This window comes from Camelus bactrianus, chromosome 6, assembly GCF_048773025.1.
Source record: "Camelus bactrianus isolate YW-2024 breed Bactrian camel chromosome 6, ASM4877302v1, whole genome shotgun sequence".
Lineage (NCBI taxonomy): Eukaryota > Metazoa > Chordata > Mammalia > Artiodactyla > Camelidae > Camelus > Camelus bactrianus.
The window spans coordinates 101,067,756-101,086,479 of record NC_133544.1 but is presented as its reverse complement, the minus strand read 5'-3'; the positions used below and the strand labels follow the sequence as shown (position 1 = coordinate 101,086,479).

The 18,724-nt window shown below is 42.7% G+C and overlaps 1 protein-coding gene across 45 annotated transcripts in view; it reads left to right on the top strand.

Annotated features, from left to right (window-relative positions):
* Positions 1-18,724, top strand: part of LOC141578007 (uncharacterized) — a 192,699-nt gene that overhangs the window by 161,902 nt on the left and 12,073 nt on the right. For 34 of the 45 annotated variants that reach the window (XM_074366510.1, XM_074366513.1, XM_074366511.1 and 31 more), the window contains 7 exons: positions 2,284-2,469; positions 4,946-5,029; positions 8,207-10,557; positions 11,314-11,513; positions 11,814-11,937; positions 13,749-13,909; positions 17,364-17,459. The gene's annotated coding sequence lies outside the window, so the exon portion shown is untranslated. Of the gene's footprint in view, positions 1-2,283; positions 2,470-3,379; positions 3,439-4,945; positions 5,030-8,206; positions 10,558-11,313; positions 11,514-11,813; positions 11,938-13,748; positions 13,910-15,684; positions 15,755-17,363; positions 17,460-18,724 lie in introns of all 45 variants that reach the window. The other 11 variants (XM_074366479.1, XM_074366480.1, XM_074366477.1 and 8 more) reach the window with 11 other exon arrangements.

The window sequence follows — 18,724 nt, the reverse complement described above, 5'->3', positions numbered from 1 at the left end:
TGGCACCGTGAACATTCCTGTAGTTTTTATGTGGACATTTGTTTTCAGTTCTCTTACGTGTGTGCCCACAGAGCAGAATTGCTGGGTCATTCAGAAACCAACTGTTCAACTCTCTGAGGTCCTGCCAGGCTGTTTTCCAAAGTAGCCACGCAGCGTTACATCTCACCAGCAAGGGCTGCTATCTCTGATTCCTGTGTGTCCTCATTAGTTCTTGTTATTCTTTTTTTAATTATAACCTAATGTAGTGAGTGTGAAGCGGTTTCTCCTAGTAGTTTTGACATGATTTCCCTTACAGCTAATGATTTTGAACATCGTTTCATTGTGCTTATTGGCCATTTGTATATTTTCCTTGAAAAATACCATTTCGGATCCTTTATTCATTTTTTAATTTAGTTGTCTTTTTTGTTGAATTGTAGTAGCTCTTTTTTATTTGGAGATACAAATTCCTAATCAGATAAATTATTTGAAAATATTTTCTCCTGAGTGTTGTTTTTTTCACTTTGTGGATGGTGTCCTTTGAAGCAAAGTTTTAAATTTGATGAACTCAAATTTATCTCTGTTTTCTTTTTTCCTTGTGCTTTTGGGGCAATATTTAAAATCTGAGGTATTTTATTTAAAATTTACATATAAAATATCTTAATTTCTAGGACCGTCCTAGGAGACGGGTGCTGTTGTTATACCCAGTCTATGGATAGGAGGCTGAGATGCAGAAAATTTCACTGAGTTATGAGTGTCAAAGCTTCCCAGTGCTGTGGGAATTCAGAGCCTCATGATTGTCCCCAAGCATCTGTGCTCTTCACCACCATGCTCCACTACTGCCTGGAATCGTTAATGAAAAAGTCTTTCATTTTTTGGTTTCTTGTTTGTTTGTTTTCTCATTGGGAACCTCATCTCCTCATTTTCCTTTCGGATATCAGTGTAGGTTTATTTTAGGTCTCATGTAGGCAGAAGAATTGCTATCAGTTAACTTCTTATTACTCACTCTCCGGTGATGATTGTTGCTATTTGACCTAATCAAGTCATGCTTAAGTCTTTCCTGCTCATGACACTGAAAAGAGTCATGACTTACAGAATGCTCAGAGAAGAAAATAATTGATTGATTTTATTTTGCTACCCAATCAAACCAATCAAATAAAAACCCCGGTGTTGACGCAGACGGTAAGCCCTCCAGAATAGGGTCACTGTCTTCCTTGTGTTTCGTTTGTTTGGTCACAGTGTCTGGATAGTGACTTGCTGTCCAGCAGTTTTGTGAGGATACGGTGTTCGTGAATCATTGTAAGGACAGAAATTTGACAACAGACTGTATTGGTCATTTCACGAGGGAAAAGATAATATAGAAATACTGCTCAGATCTATTTTAAAATTAAGTTTGGAATGTTGAGAAGAGTTCAAGAAACCATACAAAGATCTTTTTCACTTATTTTAGATCTATCTTAGGCATATTATGATTACATAGCAGAGTAACTTATCAACTAGATTTGACAAGAGGTGTGTATTATTGATTATTTGTTTTAGTTGAAATATTCTACCTGGGAAAAAGTAATCAGTGTCCATAAATGAACAAATATGTTTGTATTTCTATGTAACATGGGAGCAGACTTCATATGTTTCTATATAATATATATGACTGTGTGTTTTAATCTGTCTGTCAGTGTATTTATAGTTTTTCAGCAATGTTCTAACTTTAGAATTCTTCTAAGAAAGTCACCCCCGATTCTAGCGCAGTTTGTACTGTGTATCCTGTCTTATGCATGGGATTCCACTGTCTCCTCAGTGAGGAATTTCCTCCCCTACTGAGTTAGTAGCAGAGTTAAAGGAACTGTGATTTCTAGGCCTTTGCTCTCCATGTGTTTGCATTTGGCTGTCAATCGCGATTTTCCCTTTCTTGAGTTTTCATTGTTCAATTAGAATTTTTGAAAATAAGTGTTAATATGTTGTATTTGTCTCCCTAGAAACTTGATGTGTTTGTGCTTTTCAGTTTTCAATTTATGAAAAATGTAAATGCACTCTTGTTTTTAAGTAGTCCATTTTCACTAGATATTTGTTCACCCCTTTATATTTAAAATACTTTTTTTCCAATGAATGAATCGGTGTGCATGTTTTAAAAGATACCTTACTTTTTATTTTCCCTATTATAACAATTATATTCATTCTAGAAAATTTAGAAAATAAGGATAAACACAGTAATAACTTAAAAATGGCCTCTAATCTCACCTAGAGATACAATTGTAAAGTTTCAAATTGAGAATTACAAGTCCTCTCATGTTGTTCTTCTTTTTCAAGATCGTTTTGGTTACTGAGACCCTCGAATTCCGATATGAATTATAACAGCAGCTAGTCAGTTACTGCAGAGGAGCCCACTGGGATTGTGATCGAGACCACGTAGAATATACGGATCACTCTGGGGAGCGCTGCCATTCCAAGAGCACTGTCTTCTGATCCAGGAATGTACGTGGCGTGTCTGTCCAGGTATTTAGGTCTTCTTTAATTTTTTTTCAGCAATGCTTTGAGTTTACAGAATATTATTTTACTTTTTTTCTTTGCCTTTATACTGAGAACAAGTGTGCAAGGTACCGGGATCAGAAGTGTAATTTAGCCCTGCCCCTTGCTGCCAACATGGTCGCTGCGCTCTTGCTTTGCCTTGTGTACAATCTTGCACAAAATAGGACCTCAGTAACTCTCTCTTGAATGAATGATTATATGATTGTAGGATGATGCTTGAGAGTCCTTGTGATTTTTTCCTCCAGCCTTTCCCCAATTCTTAACTATGCCCTTTCTCTTCCTAAACTCCAGCCTGGGTTTCAGCCTGCCTGTGGCATTGATTTTCCCTATCTGTAGACTCTTCCTTTCACTGGTTCACGATAATGTTACATGTGGGCTGTGGAAACTTGCTAGATGTCAAGAAAGAACAAATCCATTTCATGCTAGTATTTTTACAGTGTGGTATTTTTTATCGATTGTAATTAAATCAGGCTAACCCCCTGAGCCCTCCCGTGAGCTCTCTTCACTTTCCTACATCTGATACTGCTCTGGTTGCTACATGTGCCCTTCCCCCAGCCTTGGTTTTTGGGTTGAGTAAGTCATCATCAGTGGAGCCCTCTCTTTAAAAGATGAAGAGAACATTGGCTCCTTCTCCCTGGTTGGGGACTTGGATGAGATGAGATACCAGATAAAGAATGGAGCTCCAACTCATTCTGACCCCCGCTTTTTCCGTTCCGTTTTCCAGTGGAAAAGAGAACAATTCAACAGTATAAAGATTGATTGTGAGCTAATGAGATAGACAAGACAATGAATCATTTATTAAATATACTTTCATGCCAGAAACAAATGTATTATACACACAAAAATCACACAAATCATGATAATATCGTGCTTACAGACGTGTGTCCGAGTTCGAGTCCTGCTCTGGAGTGACCAGTCCTGTGAGATGGAGAACTGGTAGGTTGGCTTAGGCTCTCCAGGACTGGTTTTCTGTCCTGCAGAGATGGGGCTCGCTAGGCTTCCCTCCCCCATAGAGGTGCTGTGGGGTGTAACTGTCACGCGTGCACAACTGCTCGTTCCTCGTAAGTGCAGGATAGCATAAATTTTGCGGTGATGGCTTTATGACTGCCCCGTGTAGACTGTCAGTGCTCCAAAGGGATGCCTTGTGGTTTGGAGATGGGATTCTCATTTCTGTAAATACCCAAGGATTGTGGTATTGGGCCCTGCTGATTTGAATCTATTCTTTAGAAAGTACATATTGTAGATATATTTTTCAAGCATGTGTGCTTTTTTTCTTTTATTATTTATAGTTCTACCCTCTCATCTCTTGGTGTGACTTTTCATGGAATCCAGGAAACAGTCCTAAGTTACCTGCCTCTTCACTCTTCTCCGTGGTTTTTTTCTTCCCTGTCTAGAAGAGGGTTTTGCACAGGAAATTTTATTTGTTCCCCTTTTCTTGGAGTCTCTCTTTCGGTCTGCCCATCTCTCACCTGCCCATCTGTCCATTTCTCTACCCACTCATTCTTCTGACTTGTTCCAAAAAGCATTTCAGGCAGCTTACAGAAGAACAGATACCAAATAAACAGGTTAGAAAATGGGGCTAAGTTCAAACTGTGAGGCTAGGAGGCGAGCCTGTGTGAGGGTTGCAGCCGTGAGACACACACATCTGCCCTGTGACTTATAAGATCGACAGCAAGAGTGTGCCTGTGGCTCCCAGCAGACACAGTTTAACAGGGTTTGTGGGAGATGCTCACTGGCTGTGAAATAAATAAGTGGCTCAGGAGAAGCCCAACCTTTCCAGCTACAAAGGCTTAGGAGAATATTTTGAGTGTCTTCCAAAATCAGGGCATTGCATTGTTTCTTTTGTCAGAGTTCTACGTATAGTTGGTTACATTCTATACCTGGAAATTTCTCCAGATCTCCTTACCAAGTGAGTGCCATTGCTCGGGAATGAGGTGGTTCTGCTCATTGACGGGGGTTGGCCAGAAACCGAAAATGACATCTTCAAAGGAGCCTGGGATTTGTCAGTTATGTTTTGTCAGTGCTGTAGATTTCAGGAAATGCTTTCACACTTTCTCTCCATCTGAGGCTGCAGCGTGCTCTCTTAGCAGCATCAGGAGCTCAGAGCCACGGGATATTGGGGGCTGACTGCACTGCCGTCAAGACAGCCAAGCTAGTCACTGCAGGAGTGGTTCTTTCACATAGTGCATTTCATGTTCTATAGTAGAAATTTCAACAGGGAGTTAATTAACTGAGTTAATTAACATTTAATAAATATGAAGCTTTGATGAAAAGACGGTTATAGGCAGAATAAAAGTTGTGAACACTTTGAAAACGGTTTCATTACTGAAATTTCAGTAGGGAAGATACACAGTTTATCTTATTTATGCCTCTCTTTTAAAGTAACAAAGAAACAAGACAGAAAAGGCAGAGGATGATTTCTGTTATTCCTCTCGGCTTGCAGGTTCCTTCACATCCAGTGGCATCCATCCAGACACCAACACTGACACTGGCCATGCTCAGAACTGCCTCAGCCCTGAAGACACAGGTAACAAATAGAAGGGGGCCGCGCCCTGTTACAGCAGGTGCTCTCACTTTGTGGGTCCTTATGTAACTGCATGGTGTTAATCAGGATCGCCCGTTTTACATTGTGTGGCGCTGCTGCAGTGTCTCCTAGTTATTTGTTTCTGTAAGTACTCGTGTATTATTCTCCAATGTGTGGTACTACACATCTAAAAATGCTTTTTTCAGATGAAAAATAATGTATATTTAATGCAATAAGTCTGAAAAAAGGGACAAAAAAGTCTATCCAGGTCCCACTAGTCAGAAATAATAATTAACACTTTAACATCTACTTTCTGTTATTTTCATCAGTGAGTATCAGCTCTGTCATAAAAACCAGTGAGCACTCTGTGCCTGTTTACTGTGTGGAGACCTCCATTTTCCATTCGGCTTATTACATGTTTTTCTACAATATTCTATCTCTCCTGGCATGATTTTTAATGACCAGTATAGCATTATGTCTTGTGGAGGCATCGTCCATTTTACTTCGGGCTTAAATAAACTTTTAAATTCCAAGTGTACTTAACTGAAATACTGAAAAGAGAGCTGTGGTGGTACAGGAAGGCCCCTACCTCCCTTCCCCTTATTTCCTGAGTGTAAAAGCTGTTGCCAATGTGGTGTATATATTTCATGACCTTTATGCCTATGACATATATATATACCCATACATACATACATATATACATATGAGAAATCTATGTATATGTGTGTATATATTGTTTTTTGAAAAATAAGGCCATACTATATGTTTTCTGCAGCTCGCTTTATTCACTCAGGGGTATATCATAGACGTCCTCCCACTCCAGACTCACCCGGTCCTTTCAGATAGAGTGGAGGGGTCTCCTGATGTGCAGGTGTGGTCTCTTGTGCAAGGACACCTTTGGTGGGAGAGTGCTGTGGACAAGGCCCTGGGCCACGGGGAAACGCTGGCCCCCTCAGTGCCCACAGCTCACCGTGATTTACCGCATTATTGTCTTGATGGTGGACACTTAACTTTTCTCCATTTTCCACTGTCAGAAAGGATGTTTGACTGGCATCTTTCTTTAACAGACATTCCTGTGATCTTGTATGAGCATGCCTTTAGTTAAGTCTTCTGGAAATTTAGTCCCTGGATGTGAAATTTACTTTCATCACAGGCTACTTTCAAGTGACTAGAAATTCCTTCTCCAGTGTGGAATGAGAAATGTAGAATTACTTACGTAACCAATTCTCTATCGCTGGATATGATTTCACTTCAGCTTTTCTTCCCACCAGTGTAAACAGTATATCTATTTGAACTGATTTTTTTTCTAAACGAAACGATTCCTAGAAGTGGGGTTGAATCAGTGTGTACATACGTTTTTCAGAGTTTACATATCCATTGACATGGCATCCTCCAAAAAGGTCGCTCACAGTTTTTTCTCCCACAGATGGACACTAACTACAATATCTTTTAAAAATATTTACCAATAAGATGAGCAAAAGTGCTTTTTCATTGTTTTAGTTTGCATTTGATGACCAGTGAGGTATTGAGCATTTTTCACTGATTAGCCATCTGACTTTTGAAAAGTGAATGATCCATTTTGTCCTTTGCACAAATTTAAGTGAGGAAGCTTCTTTTTGCTTTGTGACAGCTCTTTGTATGTTATGAACATTAATCCCTTGTCTTCATCAACATCTATCACAGAGTTTTTCCTTGTCATTTCTTTCGTTTCATTTTGTTCAGTAGGTTTATTTTTGTTGTGGCTCAAAATATTCTTAAGATAGTAAATGTCTTCCTTTTGTGTTTTATCTTTGTTATTATTCTTAGAAATACTTTCTTATAATGGTATAAATCTCTTATGTAGGTTTATTTAATGTCTAAGATGGAGATGATAATAGTACTTGTTATAGTAAGGAGAAGTTGAATTAATGTGAGCAAAGAGTTGTATTTGCTGTTATTAGTATTTTAATATTTACATCACTATCTGTAATTATTTTTGTGGTCATTATGACAGGAATAGAATTTGTTCTTTCCAGGTGATCCTCTGATTGTCCCAGGACAATTATTGAATTCATACTTTGCTCTTTGATTTGAAATCCCACATGTATAAAATACTTATGTACACTAGAGTCTCTTTTTGAGCTCATGCTTTATTTCTGTCAATCTTACTTTCTTACTCCAGCGCTATATCTTAAATATTGTAAAAATTAATTATTATCTGACATTGCGATTTTTTTTTTGTTCTTTTCTTCCATCCCAAACTTTCTTGGCTATTATTATGACTTTATTATTCCTGAAGAATTCTAAAATATATTGTTCAATTTAAAAAAAAATCAGATAAGAGTATTCATGGGATTTTTATTAAGTTTTGAATTATTTTTAGGAGAACTTCCATATTTACAAAACTGTTTTCCTCCGTGCAATATGTTGATGTCTCTACATTCACACCTCTTATTTACCCCTCAGTACAGTCCTGTAGATTTCTCCATGTACAACATGGGCATTAATTGTGAGTTTATTCCAGATTATTGTTGATGTTTTTGTTAATTTTGTTAGTGAGAATTTTTTGCTATTATATTTTTTAACTGTTTAAACTGACACCTAGGAAGGCAGATTCGGTTTGTAAATACTCACTTTGTAAAAAATCATTTAAAATTGTAAGTATTAAGTAATTGTTCGAGGATCCTTTCTTTTGTGTTTTTAAAAATTTGTTTCCAATATTATCAAAATGGTCATAGCTAAGAAGTATAGGTGTGGAGACAGATGGAGAGAGGTAGTGTGGCTCATGTACAAACTCTGAGCACATTTATGGCTGCATTTAGGCTGGAGAAGCCCCAGAAGAGCCCACGTTAGACCAGGGGTGGCTTTGTGTGCACTTGAAAGCCAGCTTTCCTACCTTTATGGTGAAGCCTGGTGGGCATGGCAGGTAGATGATCAAGGTCTGATCAAGGTCATTGGCTGCACAGAGCACTGTGTCTGTGAGAACTGGAGTCCATCACCATGGGAAATGCTTGGTGCCAGGAACACTGCAGGGGAGCTGGGGAGTGTGTGTGTTAAGGATTGTCCAGTCCTGGGAGTGGGAAGATCAGACTCTGCATTCAGATCTGAGTTTGAATTCATCCTCTCTTGTTTACTGGTCCTCTGACTTTTGTCAAGTTATCTACCCACTTTGAACTCCTATTTTCTTGTCTCTCAAAATAGGAGAATTACGGCCTGCTGCTAGAGTGTTTGATCAGGATAAATGATTTGTTTCTATAAGATGCCACGTACAGTCACAAGCTCAGTGAGAAATGGGCTGTCACCTCTTCATCTGCAACTCAGTGCTCGACAGGACATCGGGGCAAAGCCAGTCCGTAATTTGTTTGTGATGCAAGTAGGAACAAAATTAATGTCTTGCCTTTCACTTGCAGTATTCTTACTCCTTTGCTTCATTTACTTCTTTCCTCCTTTCCTTTCCCCTCCTCCACCAAAAGATCCTGAGACTCTCTCAGAACACTAGATTCAAATTATTTTAAAGGGTGTCTCATCCTCATGAAATGACAGTAACTTAAAAAAAATCTGTACAGATCCCAGACGTCATTGTATTTGATTTACACACACACACGCACACCCACCCACCCACACAATCAGCCTACCTCCCACTTGCTGAGGGAGAAGGACCAATTTTTCTGAGTTTTCATTCACTGAGCGTGAGAGCAAAGTCTCTTACGCAGACATTCACCTTGCTTAGTGCATGGTGTTTTTAATTGGATTTCTGCTTTGTGGCCATAGAACTATTCTCCTTATAGAAGAGAGGATGTGGAGACATAGACATTCTGCTGAGATATTGGTGTCAACATATTTGAGTTGGAAAGGACTTAGGACAGCATAGAGTCGTAACTTTTTATGGTTGAGAATTCATGATAGTGTAACTTGGACAAGAACCTAGGTCTTCTGTCTTCGTGTCCACGTGGATGAAGAGGCAACAGGGTGGGAGATGGCAGGGATCCTTCTTGCTTGAGTTCCAGGGTCTTGCTAGTTTTCATTGCTCAGCTGCCTTTAGTTTAGGTCCGTGTGGCCTCTCATGGGAAGGTCACTCTGTCCTGATAGACTGAGTTTCTAATCAGCAAAAAGGTCTGGACCCACTCATATTTCCCAGAGTTTTTCTGCTGTCCTGCTGACAGTTTATATAAATGATACCTAAGAAACTACTGGATATAAAATCCTTATTGTTATCATTTGCCCTCAATTTCCATAGGAATGGGGTGCTGTCTCAGGCTGTCTAAGGCTAGATCTGAACAAAGATAGGGTGATAGGCTGTGCTGCTGGACCCTCCCCAGTCATAAGGGATTTCCACCTTAGTTTTTAGAATCAGACAGACGAGTTCAAATCTTGCCTTTACCAGTTATTAACTTTGTGAACTTGGGGAAGAAACTGTAGTTGTTTGTGCCCAATTTTCTTTATCTGTAAATAAGTTCAGTATTTACTTTAGGGTTTTTGTTTTAGAATTGAATGAGCTAATTCCCTCATTTATACCGAAAATACTGATCGCGTGGTTCTATGCTGGTGCCTTGGTAGAAGATTACTAAGGGACTCAGCAGTGAGAATGCAGGTGGGGGACCCCTGGATCATAGAGCTTATATTCCAGGATATGCTTGTAAAAGACTGGATGTGCAGTGGATTTTTAGTAAATGTCCATTCCTTTCCTTATCCACATTGATTGTGCATATATATTTGTACAATATATGAACAATTTTTTATTGCAATTTAAATCTCTTTGTAGTAATTAAATTATGTAGCTATAACAAAATACGTGAAATAAAATGATTTGTCTTTTATTTTCTTTTCAATATGCAAAACAAAATAAAATAGAAAAGAAAAAAGGTTTTGAAGGAGTAGAAATAATTTTATTTCTGTGGAATCAATTCCCTATTTTAGGTTTTTTATTTGTGTTTTTAAACAGCATATAAATTTGATAGGTTGTGACTTCAGTGTTGATAGCTAGGTGAGTGTAGTTTCTTTTTGTGGTAGTCTTTGATGAATTATTTGCACTAGATCATAAATGATGTGCATGTTACATATTGGAAACGAGGAAAGAGTGGAGACATACTACCTCCAATGCAGTCATCTTGTTACCAAGTCGAAACTCGTACTGCTTGCTGCATGACAGGCCAATAAATTGGGAGATTGAGGTGATGGAGCAAGGAATACTAACTTTATTTGAAAAGCTGGCAGACCCAGAAGATGGCAGAATGACATGCTGGAGAACCGTCTCCCCCAAGTCAGGAATCAGTCCGCTTTTATACTAAAAAGGGGCGGGGATGTGGTTGGTTGTTGCAAACTTCTTGCGGTACGAATTGTTTCTCCTTGGACTTCTTTGTTCTTGCAGCTGTCCACGTGGGTCAAATCATGGTGCCCCTCTAAAACCTCCAAAAAAAATCAAAGTTGATTCTCTATTTTGCAACTTGCCATCTCTATGTAAGTGCAGAAGAGTTAACATTGTGAAAGATCAGAGCCCGGAGAATAGGCTCTCCTGGATATTTCAGGCTAAAGGCAACTATCTTTTACAAAAGGTACAGAGCTACCAAGTCTGAGCCTAGAAAACAGCAAAGGTTTAAAGCCAAAGGAACAGATCTAACATGCAGTCAAATTTATTCTTTTCTATTACAATTTCTTTTTCCACCTCATAAATAATTTTAGTAAGAAACATGAGCAATTTTTTTAATTTTGCTTCTTAGTAACGGATAAGTGCGTCAAATATATTTATGAGAGCAGGGATGCTGTGCGGGCATTGGGGTCACAGCAAACTCTTGTTGGGGTGGTCGACTCTGCAACATGTCTGATGCCCCGTGGGTGTTGGTGAGGGACCCCATAACCAGGGGCTGTCTTCAGGAACCAGCATATGGGCATTGACCTCTGGAGACCTCTTTTTCAACTGCCGGAAATTTATTCAGATACTGTGACTGAAAAACCACTTCAGCTGGTGATAATTAGGGAATAAAGGAAGAGGAAAAGGGCTTGGATTAGATTACAAGAGAAGGACAGAATATCAGGGAACCTGGGGGCTTGGCAGTGGGTCCATGGGAGAGAGGGGAGCAGAGGTGGGGAGGGGCACGCCTCTGGAACCAGCTCCTGCACCTGCCCCAGGGCCCAAGTCACACAGCTTTTAATTGGCCCAGGACGCTCTCCTGTCTGGATGTCACCCTGGTCAGAACCTTGAGAATCGAAGGTAAGGGGTGGGCAGCACTCACCTAGGGGATCACTGAGGACTTAGTTCAAGTCCACGGTGCCTTTTCTTGTCATGTGTCTTCACTTGCCCTTTATCTTAGGATCTGAGAAGCAGGAGCAAGGAACGCAGGGAGAGATCCAGTAAGACATCTGACTGTGTTAAGAGACGACAGTCATAGCCACACCGGGAGCGAGGACACTTGCAGCAAAGTAAAACGACTTCACAACTGTTGCATCAGAGCTGCCGGTGTGAGAGAGCCTAAGCCTGTCTCAGAGTGCAGGGGACAAGCAGAAAGGAATGGTAAATTTCCACTGACAGTTGAAATTTTGTTAAATAGCCTGCTACTGTTGCTTGTATCACTTGAATGAATGCAGGCATATTTCTATGGGCAATTATGTTCACTCAAACCCACCAGCCACTCTTGCCCCCATCGGGGATGGGCTTTCTCAAGCCCAGTGTACCTGCTGCTTGGGTGGGCCATGCTGCGTGTCCTCGCCTGGGGCCGGGCTGCTGCAGGGCACTGAGTCCCCGAGGCACGGCCTGCGAGACACGACAGGAACACCTCTGCTCTTGACTGAGGGCCTCCGTTTCCCCCTGCAGTGTAAGAATGCTGGTGACTGAGTTAGAAGCATGCTTCAAAGCTGTCCGTGTCCTTGCCATCCAGAAGCAGAGCCTGGGAGCTTCCTAATTTCTCCAGAATGGGGTTTACATTCATCTTCGACAGGTGAGTTTATGTCCTTTTACAAGTGGAGGAATTACTGTAGTTTTCCTGGAACTTACTCACCACTAGTCCATCTGATTTTTCTGTGCTAGGATTCAATATGGCATGCTAAAAATTCTGGAGTCAGATCTTGAAACACTGATGAAGAGGATTATTTTATTTCTTTATATGATAGTATTTTACTTTCAAAATTCAGAGTTTTCAGTTCTTTCAAAAATTTTTTGTGGGGTTGGAGAAACAACTTTGCTCTTGCCATCTTTGTGACCTGTTGCTATATGCGTGTCAGCTGTCTTCTGTCACTTGTGAGGCGGTTCCATTTGTGACCCTGTCCGGGTTGTTCATGGTATAAAACATAAAGTCTGTAAAAGTACAGTCCCTTTTACTCCGAAGACATTCCACAAATACTACTTAAATCTGGGTGTGGTTTTAAGAAGACAGAATCATTAGAACATGTACTTGCAGGTTGCTAGTGCAAAATCCCCAAATCAATAGTCTAGCTCAACATCTAAAATCTTTCTAATCTACCTTGGATTTGTATGGATAGTTGAAGCAGTTTGCTAAGAACTCAAGACCAGGGTTAGAATACAGGCTGGTGTAGCTCAGCAGGTCCTCCCAAGCTGATGCTCTGGGAGAGGGCAGGTCCTAGGGGAGAGGGCGTGTCCTCCCCTCCCTGAGCTGACAATTTGATGGCAAAGACATTCATCAGGTGAAGAACTTGGAGATTCTTCTAAGAACAGTGGGTTTGAAAACAGTCCTAAAAGCGTGGGAGTGACACAATCCCATTTGTCTCAAGTAGGGGAGAGTGGCTTTGGGGCCACTTGGGAGACTCGTGAGTCCAGGTGGGCAGTCTTGGTGGCTTCCACTTGAGCGGTGGGATGGTCAGCGGGTAAAAGCGAACAGATTGAAGGCATGTTTAGATGGTAAAAAGGAAAGGATGAATGATGTCTGTGAAGGTAGGATAGAGTAAGGAACAGGTTTCTGGGTGGATTAATGAGGTAAATGATGGTCCTGCTATGCTCTGAGGAGGGAAATCTGTAGAGGGAGTTCTGGGGGGATAACTGATGAGTTCAGCTGTGGGTAAAGTGAAAGGCTGTTAGATGTGTGGTTTGGGAGCTCAGGTGAGAGCCAGTAGTGAGTAGGGGGAGGGGAGAGAGACTTTCAAATCAGTTTGTCTTGTGAACATACAAATAAGGATGAGTAATGACACACTTAAAACCTCTATATTCTGTATTTAAAGCCCAGTAACATTTTGCTATATTGACTGCAGAGGTTCTTAATTTTTTTAATAGAAATAAAATAAATAGAAAAAAATAGTGGAGTTAATGAACATCTTAGAGTTGATGTGTGTCCTTGTATGTATTTTCATACCTCATCTGTTTATAACCATAATCTACAAAAAGTTCGCTTGCTTAGCATAAGAGTTAAACAGAGGGAAGTGACACACAGTGTTGGGGCTTGAAGCTGATCTACTCGGGCAAATTATGTCACCTCTCTGTGCCTTAGTTGCAACTTCTGTGACTGCCCCCGGGCCCATCATCACAGCTGATTTCCTAGACTAGATGTTGGGAGGGAGGCTGCTGAAGGGAATAAGAAGTGGCAACTTCTAGGGATATTGAAGAGAGAGACAAAAACAGATTAAAGCCGATAAACTGAGTAAAAATACCCTCAAAAGTGAAAGAATCCCGCAGTGTTTTGAGCCCCTTAGCGTAAGGGAAACAAAATCAGGTTGAGCCAAAGCTCTTGAGCATGTGAGTATTGTGGGTGGGTGGGTGTCATCAGAAAAGGGTTGAGAAAAGGCCTTTTCATTTCCCTAGACGTTTCCAGTAAGGATGGGGAGCAGAAGAGAAAACCCCCTGCTTCACAGTGGAAGCTGCTGTTTTGTGCAAAACTGACCAAAGTTTGGAGACCAGTCATCAGCGGTGCTGGCAAATGAAGAGACTTCGGGATTGGGTGGGACACTTGCTGCGACTTTCAGGTGACCTGCTGGCTGGGTCTGTATGGCGGGCAGTAGGTTTGCAGGGTGACCCGGGCATAAACCCTGGCTCTGAGGCTGCTGGTCTGACTAGCAAACCTGGGCACCCGCAGTCTTAATGGTGCAGCTCGGGATGTGGCCTGGGACACCTGCTGAGCTGAGGGCGAGAGGAGGGCTTCCCTGAGGGGGTGTCATGCGGAGAGTGGGAACGTGTTCCTGCAGGGGAGGAAGAGCCTCTGAGCAGGGTACTGGATGCACAGGCAAGACCAGCCTGAGCACGGAGGCTTCTGGGAGCCAGAAGTCATACAATGGCCCGAACCGCCTTGTTCCTGCGAGACTGCAGGGAAAAGATGCTGAAAATGTAGGCTAGGGTCACACCCTGTGGTGTTTTATGAGTGACAGTAAAGGACTGGTCCGGCAGGCAGGAGAGAACCCTGTGGGCGTCCCAGCTGGGGCGTCATGCCGGAGGGAGGAGCAGAGTTATAGACTTTGCCACTTATTAGCTATGTGACTTTGAGCAAGATCACCTCACCTCTCTCTATATATATCTTCATATGTAAAGTGACAGAGTGACAAGCTCGTGTCATCAGAAGGCTTTGTTTAGCTCTGATCCTCTTTGTCCAGTCCTGTCAGTGCTGCCCTGTGAGGTTCTGCAGCGGCTGCTCTTATCCTGAGATGGGAGGGCCTAGAGTGACGTTGTAGTGCCCGAGGGCAGGAAGGGGTTGCTTTAAAAGCAGACATGTTGTGGCCTGCAGCTGCAGGCCTGCAGGCAGTTTGGTTGAAGGTCCTGCAGGGGACTTTGGAGGCCTTAGGTTGTTGAGAGTACTTTGGATGCCTTAGCTTCCTCTTAAGTCTAGTTTTCTCTTGCGGACCGGATTTGCCTTTGCAGATTGATGCTGAAGATTTGGGCTTCTAGCAAAGCTGTTTTCAGAGATGGGTATATACGTAAAATATCGTATAAAATAAAATGATTTATTTAACGTGTGGGACTTCACAGCTGTTGTGAACAGCTCTGTTGTCCTGGTCGTCACGGAGGACACCAAGTGTCAGCAGAGCGTGCGGGAGGACAGGTAGCCTGCAGTGCTGCTGCGGGGTGTTCTCCCGAGTAGAGCACTCTGCTGAGTTGACTCTTCTCTGATCTTGGTTGCCAGATGAGCAGACAGCAAATTAATGAGTTCTGGTGGGATTGTATAATGACAGGAAGAAAGAGGAAACCGTAGTTTTTCCAGACTAAAACACGCTTTTGTTTCCTGATCCAGTGTGTTCCATTACAGAATTGATGAGTTCTGTCTATTCTGGGACTTCATTGAAATAAACGTTCAGCCTAAATGTTAAGAGTTATGTTTTATTTGGCTGGAGGACTCGAGCCGGGATGGCAACCTCTCAGATCACTCTGAGGGACTGCTCCCAAGAGGTAGGGGAAGAGCTAGGATATATAGAAGTTTTACAAGAAAGACCAGGTAGTTGGAACAATAAAATATTGCTTGTTATCTAAAGAAAACCAGATATCTCAAGATCAAGTATTTACTGCTTTTCTATGTATGGGAGGAAGCAAACATTTGTGTCATTGAATTCATCCCTTTGGCGGGTACCTAGGTATCTAGGGCCAGTATCCTGTCCTTTCTTACTCTGAATCCACTCAGAGGGCACCATTGTGAGTGGCTGAGAGGCTGGGCTGCAGGCATGCACTCGCTGGGGGGTGGCAGCAGCCGCTGATGACTTGGTTTCAGCATTCTTTGTTTACTGACATGGTTGCAGTATTTTCATTCACATTGTAGTATTTTCATTCATGGACGGATTATGGATAATCTGCAACCTTGGAAAGCAACCGAGATGGAATTACTGCAGGTACATTCTTCTTTAATAAGCCGTGTGCAAACATAAACATGGAGGAAGCATACATTTGGATTTGGTGGTGTAGTGAAGGGTGACTGCACATTACAGGAGAACGCAATGCAGAATTGCTTAAGTCCACGTTTCTTTTCTGTTGTGGTTTCTGAGAACAGTTTATGGTAATTAACCAACATTGACAAATGGTGGCAAACATTGCATTTAAGAGCTGGCCGGCTGCAAACATGTGTATTGGACAGGTGGAATTCATAGGCAAGTGGTCAGGTGGATGGGAGAGAGATGGAGCCTAAGCCTGGGCCCACATTCCTGTTTAAATAACCATTTCCTCACCATACGGCCTTGGACTAGAATGTAACCTCTCTTAACCTGTTGGTGAATCTGTGAAATGGGCATGATAATATTCGTTTCTTCCTGGGATTGTTGTAAGTTCTAAAGAGTATTGTAGCACACATGAAGCACTTAGCAGTGTTCACTGTGTGTGGCCGCCCCGCTTGGCGTGTGTCAGAGCCGTAAAGGCAGCATTTGTCTGTTGAGAATGCACTGGTAGCCCCTTGAATATGCTGTGAATTTGGTGATTTCCTTTAATCTTGGTAACTCTGTGTGCCATGGGCAGTTATTTTCATGGACAGATGAGGAATCTCAGGGTAAAGAAGACTGTGTAATTTGCCCAAAGTCAGACCATAATTTTGGGTGCATGGGCCTCAGTTCAGCATGAGCCCCAGGGCCTTCTTCCCTCTCCGTTCAGCACCAGAGTCAGATGTGTGGTCGGCTGTTTCCCAGCCCAGAATATCGGGCAGGCCGCAAGACACACCTGGCCCTGCACTGCTTGAGCAAAACTCCGGAGGAGAGGAAGTTACAAAAGGGATAAACATAAAAACAGATGACAGCAAACTGTGATCAGCACTGAGAAGGAAAGGAACACGCCTCACAATGCAGAGCTGCGAGCTTTCCCGTCGGGGCTGCTCTGGGGGCGTTCATCTCAGCTAAACAAACTCTGCTGCTGCACCAAGGCAGGAAGGCAGGGAGCGTGTGGCCAGGTAGACAGGGCCTTGTTAATCATACTCATTCCCCATTAAGCTGCAGCTGTCACGGGCACTTACCTAGTAAACAGATGTCTTCCATAATCATCACGCACTTTTCTTGGTAGTTTTATTGCCCCACCTTTGAGATGAGGTCATTGAAGCTGGGGAGTTTGCTGCATGCCCGTGATCACCATGGAAATACCCCCACTGGTCTTTCAACCTAGACTGGCGTGGCTGTCATGCCCCAGCCCTGTGAATGGCATCGTGTAGCTTCTCCCAACTGGCCCAAATGACTGACATTGATATTCTTAATTCATAGGAAATGGTATGTGACAATAGGAGAAAAAGGTATTAAGAAATTGTTTGGAAAACTAGAACAAAATCCAATTCTTCCCCAGCTGGGGGAGCGTACCCTGTGTCACTCACCCCACTCACTGCGTGTCACCTCCTCCCTGCCGACTCTACGTTCAGAAGCCACTCTGAGTCTTTGAAGAACATTTTGCCTCATGACATTGTTGACTAGGCCCCGTGACCTCTCTGTCCCTGGTTAACTCTGTCTTGAAAGCCATTTAAATTTCTTGCAGGCTCCTTCTCTCAGAAGTAAGAATATCCTCTTTCGACTTCTTGATGCAGCTCCTTAATGAAGATCTCGTGAAGGAAATTTAGTCAAAACCTGGGAGGTATGCACACAGTGACTGCAACCTCAGCACTTTATGAAGTTCGGAATCAGATTTGTGGGTGACTCAGGAAAGGCTTTTTTATGGTAACAAGGGGAAAGTGAAAGGATGCAGGCTGTGTGAGACTGAAACATCTCGTTCCCAGCCAGCAAGGCACCTGCGTTCAGGGTGGTGTGTGGGGAGTGCAGAGTTCTCACAAAGAAAGAAGTGTTGTGATGGGAGGGAGGACAGTTAGGTACTTTACTGTGGAGGGAAAAAGTGGGTTAAGCATTTCCTGGTTGAACAAGAGGATTGTGACATGATGTGCTTGTATTTTGGAGAGAAGGGTTTTGTGGGGACAGGCCTAGGGAGAACGCTCTGTGGCTGGGGAGTCAGCACAACAGAGAAACACAGAGAACCGGGCAGACCCCAAGGCCCCTGCTGGGGAAGAGGCTGCCCGCCAATTCGAGCCCTGGGGGCGGCTTCTGTCCCTTAGCTGGGGCCTCAGAGCTCCCTTCACAACCCAGTCCTGTTGATACAAGGAAAAAAACGTGAGGCATGAGAAGGGCTGTGTCCCAGGCTTTGGTTGAGCCCCTGGGATGTGTCCCACCAGATTTTGTTCCTTGGCTTCGTGCAGTAAAGTATTCAAGAGCAAGCCAGTGTTGAGAAAAGGTAGATTTATTCACAGAGACACATTGAAAGGCAACAGAAAGGCCACGAGGTGTGGGGTTTGGGTGCTCAGATTAAAAGTAGGTACACACTCCACAGATTGTGGTCTTTCTCCGAAGAGGGAGAGAGAGGGGTGACCGCGAGGTGGCGCTGTGTTGCTCGTTTTCTTGGGCTTGGTGGTTTCATTTGCTAATATGTAGAAGAACCAGCCTAAAGGCAAGGGGCTGGGATTCCCGGGGAGTTGGCCATTTCCCACACTTTGACATTTTGTGGCTAGCCTTGGGACTGCCATGGTACCTTGGGGCATGATATTCACCATGTTACTATTACAATGGGTTTATAATGAAGCTCAAGCTCTGCTAGAAGTTAAATCTCTTCATCCTGAGCCTCAAGGCCTACTGGGGGTTGAATCCTTCACCATTTTGATGTTAATTGCTGTGGCCTTCCTTGAATGGCTGTGCTCTGCCCCTTCCATCCTGTCTCACTGTGATGACACAGAGAGAGCAAAGGCCGGGCCCTGCCTGTGCCCCTGCATTTAACAGCGTGAAGTGTGGAGTGGGCTTATGATGACTCTGAGTGGTGAGAAGGATGTTTCAGATTTTGCCACGTGAGACATGGGG